This window comes from Thalassophryne amazonica, chromosome 10 (assembly GCF_902500255.1).
Source record: "Thalassophryne amazonica chromosome 10, fThaAma1.1, whole genome shotgun sequence".
In the NCBI taxonomy this organism is placed as follows: domain Eukaryota; kingdom Metazoa; phylum Chordata; class Actinopteri; order Batrachoidiformes; family Batrachoididae; genus Thalassophryne; species Thalassophryne amazonica.
This window is the reverse complement of record NC_047112.1, coordinates 84,153,248-84,159,788: the sequence shown is the minus strand read 5'-3', so window position 1 is coordinate 84,159,788 and position 6,541 is coordinate 84,153,248. Positions and strand designations below refer to the sequence as shown.

Sequence of the window (6,541 nt, the reverse complement as noted above, 5' to 3'; positions counted from 1 at the left end):
GGATCCCCCGGATCCCATCATCCCGGAGTCCGCTATCGTGGCCGCCCCTCACCTGGGACGTGGAGAAGACCGTCCGGGAGGCCCTGACCCGTGTCCCGGACCCCGGAAACGGACCAAAGAACAGACCTATACGTCCCACCAGAGGCTAGGGCTGCAGTCCTGGACTTCTGTCACAGTTCGAAGCTCTCCTGTCACCCAGGGGTGCGTAGGACCATGACAGTCGTCCGGGCAACGCTTCTGGTGGGCATCCCTGGAGGGCCGACGTCCGGTGACTACGTCCAGGCCTGTACCACCTGCGCCAGGGGCAAGGCCGACCACAGAAGGACCTCAGGGCAGCTACAGCCACTGCCCGTGCCTCATCGCCCCTGGTCCCACATCGGTCTGGACTTCGTCACGGGTTCTCCCGCCGTCCCAGGGAAACACCGTCGTCTTCACGATAGTGGACCTTTTCTCCAAGGCGGGCCCACTTCGTGGCCCTCCCGAAGCTCCCAACGGCAAGGAGACAGCGGACTTGGACTTGGTGATTCATGACTTGAGAGTGACTTGATGGTGACTTTGTCCCGCCTCTGGTCACTACAACACACAGTACATAGCCCCGCTAAAAATGTAATAATATCACGGGCATTGTACATTGTAAGCAGTGTTGCCAGTTATTTTGAAATGTTACTTTTATTAGTTACTTTTTTAGTTACTTTTTACAGTTACTTCAGTAGCAGTTTATGCAGTTACTTGTAACTAATACATAATGTAGCTAATACGTTAACTAGTAATATAATTTGGTTACTTTTAAGACTGAGATCATCAGCAAAGTAACTAATAGTTACTTTTCTGAGTATTCAATCTTAAACATAACCAAGTTAGATTACTAGTTACTTATTAGCTACATTCGGCAGCTGCTGACAAGTTGTCCGTAGCTGCTAATGAAGTAACTATAGAAAGTAACTGTAAATGTAACTGTATAAAGGTACTTTTCAAAGTTCCTGTGGCAACACTGGTTGTCAGTCATCATAACAGCCACAGACGTGTTAATAACTACATTATGAAATTTTACAGTTTAGAAAAACAGGGTTTTGAGGTCATTTCAAGTTTAACTTGCAAAATAATACCCATGTACTTAATTTTATAACAGTTTTTACACTCGCCCTCAGTGGTAGCGCATGTTGTTGTACCATATGGTTATTTGTTGTTCCAACCATCTGTATGTGAACAAACGTATTGGACCAAACTTGGCTGAATGGCTGCAAGTCAAACAAGGACAAAGTGATTTTTAGGAAAATTAGTTAAAACTGAAGGCCACAGGCCACGTCAAATCTTAGGCTCAATGCTTATGCTGTGTTATTCTTGTCCCTGTTATTGTTATGTCACCCATAGATGTACTGGGAAAAAGAGCGAAACATTAAGGACTGGTGGTCCCCAGCTGATGACCTGCATAGCTAAGAGTGGGGAGTAGTCTCAGGCCGTGATGGAGGTGCGTCAGGCAACCGATGCCTGTATTTCAAGTGGTCATGTAGAGGGGATGTTAGAATGGCGTTTTTGAAGAATTGGTTAAAGATACACCTGTGTTCACTAATATGAAGTCAATCATCACCTTTCCATTGGTTACATGATGTTTGAACTTGGGTAACTTGGGACAAATTCATGGTCATCACCGTTAAAAAAATGACTGGAGTGAATTTGGATTAGACATAGTGGTGGTGGTGGGGGGTCAATGGTCAAGGGTAAAGTAGCTCGATTTGGACAGAACAGATCGGATGGCGAGGCCACATATATGATGGTACCACTGTATCAGAGAGAGTTAATTTGCAGGAATTAGACTCAAACCTGTGCGGTCTGGGTGCTGCACTCCCTGAGCATCATTCTAATTTGAAAATAGGACTTGTCTCATATGACAGTTGTCAAAGGTGAGTGGAGCCCTCACAGATTTGATTAGCAATTCTTAATACAAGTAAGGTTATAAAATAAGTGAACTGTTCCTTAAGTTTCAGTTAAGTTGGAAGTGCTAGAAGAATGAAACATGAGCGAGCAGCCATACGGATTTCAGAGTTCATATGCAAATAATGGAAGGACACTCCCACACAACACAAACCCGCATTCACCAAAACTTAACAAGCTTAGATCAACATCTGTTCCTGAGCTTCAATGTCATATTGTTTGATGAGAATCAATCGATATTTAATTTGAGGCCTGTGCAAGGGGGCGGGTTAATCTGTTTAACAGTGTCCTTTCACCTGCGTCAGTGTGTCGGAGCCGGGGTCAGAAACACTCGCTGTCCTGTGACAGCAGCCCCCAGCTCCTGAGCAGAGCAAAACCGCTGGGCGGGCACGGTGGCAAAATAGTCCCTCTGTTTCTGGGAGTAAGTCTGAATCAGGCGGACAAAGTCTCTGTAGCTCCAGTCCTGATGACACACACACACACACACACACACACACACACACACACACACACACACACACACACAGAGAGAGCACTTACTGTACTAAACACAAACCAGAAAAACAGAACCAAGACTGAAATCTGTGCTGTGAGACCTGTGACACAATTAACTGTATAATTAATAAGTAACTGTGATCCATTTACTTAAATGTTAAAAAAAAATCTATAAATGTCCACTGTTGTACAACTGGTACACAATTTTATGTGTTTTTGAATGACAACTATTACCCCACAATCCAGTTTGTTTTTTCTCTCCACAGAGCTGCACTGTGTCAGCACAGAATGTCACCACTGAACAGAACCTGCTTCTTTCTTAAAGGGCCTACAAGTGCTGGAAATGTTTATGAGTTGTTACAGTTTAACGGTCATGAACATGCAGCAGTTGTTTTCAGTCTTGGCCTTTATGTAGAGATTTGTACTCATCGTTTCATTAAAACACCTAAACTGAGGGAAGCACTCAGCGAGTAACATTGTTACACCAGACTGAGACCTATAAGACCTACAAGATCATGACATTTTGTCAGCCCTCACAAGTCTTGGCTGGTCTCCGTTGTGATCTGTTATTTGCGTTTACACCAAACTTACAGTGCCACTGAATTATGCGAGTGAAATACATGTCAATATCCGCGATCATTGATGCGACCCCATGCAGAGTCAATTGAGAGTCAATTACGGCCCGTAGGTGATGTGAGAGTTTATCAAGAACTATTATGGGACCCATGTATCTGTTAACTGGTCGTACAACTTGTGTGAGTGTTTTAAACAGTTCAATATACTCGGACACCTGTTGGAGACCGATGGAGAGTGATGGCGACCAAGAGGGATCTTTTTTCAGACCATGGAGACCTCACTGAGACCAGCCTGCAACCCCAGTAAGAGTCTGTGAGAGTGAGGGCGAGCAGAGGCCATTTTTCAATCGCAACTCGGTCGTGGACTCGGGTGACGAATGTGGTTCCATCTTCGCTCACAAAGTGACCAACTTTTATTCGAGGCTGATCTTGTAGCAAAGTCATGTTTGCCTGTTTGGCATGTTATTACCTCCACCAAAAAGACTGAGTTTCCAAGACTGTTGCTTAGTTTGCTTGTTTGTCTGTTAACAGCAAAACATGCCAGAGTGAAATTTATGAACTCGGTGTAGGGTGCATGGGCCAAGTAAAAACCATTCAACTTTTTGAGAAGCTCTGGATCAAGGGGGTTCATCCAGGGGTTGATTTTTTTTTTGGGGTGGGGGTATTTTCAGTAGTTTGTCAGGAACTATGATACAGTTCGACTGTATGGGACAAAAAAATCAAGCATGTTTAAAGTGACCATATTCCTTGGCTCTGGAAAAGCCTCGGCTCAAGTTTATTAAGACAATAACTCAAAAACAATAAATTCTGTCATCTAGTAAGTCACCAAATTAAAAGGGCATATAATGAAGATAAAATGATTAGACATGGGTTAACTTTGAAGCACCAGATGAATCCAAAAGTAACTTTGTGCTGTTTATATAACAGGGTTCATGTAGATTAAAAGCAAGAAAGATTCAATTTTATTTAAGACCTTTTTAAATGCCACTTGGAAAGAAATTTGAGAGAGAGAGAGAGAGAGTGGGAGAAAACAATATAAATGCATGAGGGTTAGAGACAAATTTGCCCAAATATTTATTGTAACATAAACAGCATCATTACATTTCATCAAATTTGCGCTTCTCCATGACATCATGTAAGTTACATCTGACTAGTTGAAAGTGTCTCTGCCTTGAACATTCCAGCAATGCCTATAAAAAAGATTTTGTGATAAAGAGAGGCTTTGATTGAATTAAAAACTTTTGAAAGACTGATTTGTTGTGAAAGTGTCGTGACACGGACCACAACATGTTGTGTGGGCCGCTGAAGAGGAGGTACTGCTGGCCCACCACCACCAGAGGGCGCCCTGCCTGGAGTGCGGGCTCCAGGCACCAGAGGGCGCTGCCGCCTTATGGGAGTAGCCTGGGTGACAGCTGTCACCCATCACCAGACACAGCTGTTCCACTCAGCACAGAGGTATATCAGGAGGACGGCGTCTCCACCTCAGTGCCGAGATATCGCCTTAAGACTGAGGTAACGTTCTCTGCATTCATAGTCTGAATAACCAGCTAAAACTTGTTAAACCTTTTCAGGACTGCTGACTACTGATAGCTAAATTGCTTGGATAAGTACTCACCTCCTGTTATATATTGACAAGAGGTGGAGGCGGCTCTTCCCCTCTCCGTTACTGGGTGCTGTCGCATCCACACCTGTGTGTTGTTGCTCTCTCCCGCCAGCAGTACCGGATCCGACGAGCGGAGGCAGTGGCCACCTGGGAATTCGGGACTTGGCGGTTCCAGTATTTCCAGGGTTCGGTGGCAGAGGAGATCTGGGTGGTTTCCGGTTCGACTGAGACGGACGTCTCCTACCTTCGAGCCTGCCCACACGACACCAGCGGATTCGACCCCCAAATTGTTAATTGTTGTATTCGTTGTGCTCGTTTCACAACAGTAAAACTTGTTATTCACCTTTCTCCATTGTCCGTTCATTACGCCCCCTGTTGTGGGTCCGTGTACCTACACTTCACAACAGGATATCTCGGCCAGCGTCATGGACCCCGAGGGGCGTCAACCGGCTGTTGAACGGCCAATGGAAGACCAAGGCGCGTCGGCGGCTTCGGGAGGGGTAATCGGTGAGTTGCAGCGGATCCTCACCGCTTTCACCTCTCGGATCGATTTAATGACCGAGCAGCACGTTCTCCTAAACCGCAGGGTGGAGGCTCTCGCCGCACAAGTGGAGGCGCGCCCTTCGGGCGCCGCTGCGGCTCTCCCTCCCCAGGACCCTGCGCGTGAAAGTGACGTTCCACTGGTCGTTCAACGGTCCCTTCCTCCGTCCCCAGAAGCATACATAAGCCCTCCAGAAACCGTATGGAGGCTGTGTGGAGACAGTGCGCGGATTTTCTGATGCAGTGTTCGCTCGTCTCCGCACAGCGTCCCGGGATGTACGCGACTGATGCTAGCAAAGTAGCTTATGTAATCAATCTGCTTCGCGGGGAGGCACGCGCTTGGGCTACTACAGCGCTCCTGGGAGCAGAACTCACGGCTCCTTCTACATACGTTGGGTTTGTCGGGAGCTCAGAACGGTGTTCGACCATCCCAACAGAGGAGAGTCCGCTTCAACCGCGCTACTGTCAATGAGACAGGGCGTCGGAGCGCAGCTGCCTATGCAGTCGCCTTCCGCATCGCGGCGGCGAGATCCGGCTGGAATAGCACTGCCCTCCGCGCCGCCTTTGTACACGGACTGTCATTGGTCCTAAAAGAGCACCTGGTGGCGAAGGACGAACCGCGGGACTTAGACGGGCTCATCGATCTGGTCATACGACTCGACAACCGGTTAGAAGAACGCCGTCGGGAACGAGGCGAGGGCGTGGCCAGGCACCGCGTCGTCCCTCTCCCTTCCGGTTCCGATCGAGCTCCGCCTTCCCCACGCTCCACAGCCCCTGCGCTCCGTGGGGTCACAGCTCCCCTACTGACGAAGCTAGGGACACGAGTAGGGCAACATTTAGGGCACCAGATGCACAGAGGAGATGGACCCACGGAGCGTGTCTTGTTTGTGGTTCAATAGAGCACCATGTGAGAGACTGCCCCGAGCGGTCAAACGCCAAACGCCCGCCCCTAGAGACTGGGCCAGGGGTGGGCCAAAACATTCACGTGGACACACCCACAATTGCTACACGACTCCCAGTCACGATCCTGTTTGAGGATTCAACCCTGAAGGCCCCAGCACTGGTGGACACGGGCTCTGAGGGGAATCTGCTTGACAGTAGATGGGCCAGGGAGATAGGGCTCCCTCTGGTGGCTCTTACCTCGCCTGTGCAGGTTCGGGCACTAGATGGCTCCCTACTCCCACCAATCACGCATAAGACACCTCCAGTAACTCTGGTGGTGTCAGGTAACCACCGGGAGGTGATCGAGTTCTTTGTGACTCAGGCCACCTCCCGTGTGGTTTTGGGGTTTCCATGGATGCTAAAGCACAATCCCCGGATCGATTGGCCGTCCGGGGTAGTGGTTCAGTGGAGCGAAACCTGCCATAGGGAAGTGTCTAGGTTCCTCGGTTCCTCC

The 6,541-nt window shown here is 48.2% G+C and overlaps 1 long non-coding RNA gene across 1 annotated transcript; it reads left to right on the top strand.

Annotated features, from left to right (window-relative positions):
* Window positions 1-579: 579 nt before the first annotated feature.
* On the top strand, window positions 580-1,057 carry LOC117519569. Its single transcript, XR_004563350.1, has 2 exons — window positions 580-640; window positions 1,003-1,057. It is a non-coding gene; the product is annotated as an uncharacterized LOC117519569 (long non-coding RNA).
* The last annotated feature ends 5,484 nt before the right edge of the window (window positions 1,058-6,541 follow it).